Source organism: Penaeus monodon, chromosome 19 (assembly GCF_015228065.2).
Source record: "Penaeus monodon isolate SGIC_2016 chromosome 19, NSTDA_Pmon_1, whole genome shotgun sequence".
NCBI classification, from domain to species: domain Eukaryota; kingdom Metazoa; phylum Arthropoda; class Malacostraca; order Decapoda; family Penaeidae; genus Penaeus; species Penaeus monodon.
Genome location: NC_051404.1, coordinates 30627796 through 30628191, shown reverse-complemented (window position 1 = coordinate 30628191; position 396 = coordinate 30627796). Strand labels below are relative to the sequence as shown.

The 396-nt window shown below is 35.4% G+C and overlaps 1 protein-coding gene across 1 annotated transcript in view; it reads left to right on the top strand.

Moving 5' to 3' along the window:
* LOC119585378 (metabotropic glutamate receptor 8-like) overlaps positions 1-396 on the top strand; it is a 54086-nt gene that overhangs the window by 22346 nt on the left and 31344 nt on the right. The window lies entirely within an intron of this gene.

Below are 396 nucleotides of genomic sequence, written 5' to 3'. Positions count from 1 at the left end.
GGATATACGCAGACACGCACACACACGAGGTGAGTCTTGTCCTAATTCATCATAATTCTCTATTATGATAAGACTTTTTTTATATTATAAGTTAGATTGGATAAACTTAATCAATAAGGACCTGGGTGTTAGTAAATATGCTATCATCAATGGCATTAAGGTATCGCTCCATGAGGTCAGTCATGATATTGCTCATCGTCATTCACCGTACTCCGACAATCAATTTCATCAAATAAATGTCATCAGGAGAGTGAGTATTCCTAAATGGGTCTTTCAGGATATTTATTGATATGAAGACTTAGGGTACTAGTCTCTGCTTGCCGTTTAGGTGATGTGATAAAGACAGAAATAGAAATAGAATATGTAATGGTTATCAGTCAATAAATGCATCAAGCT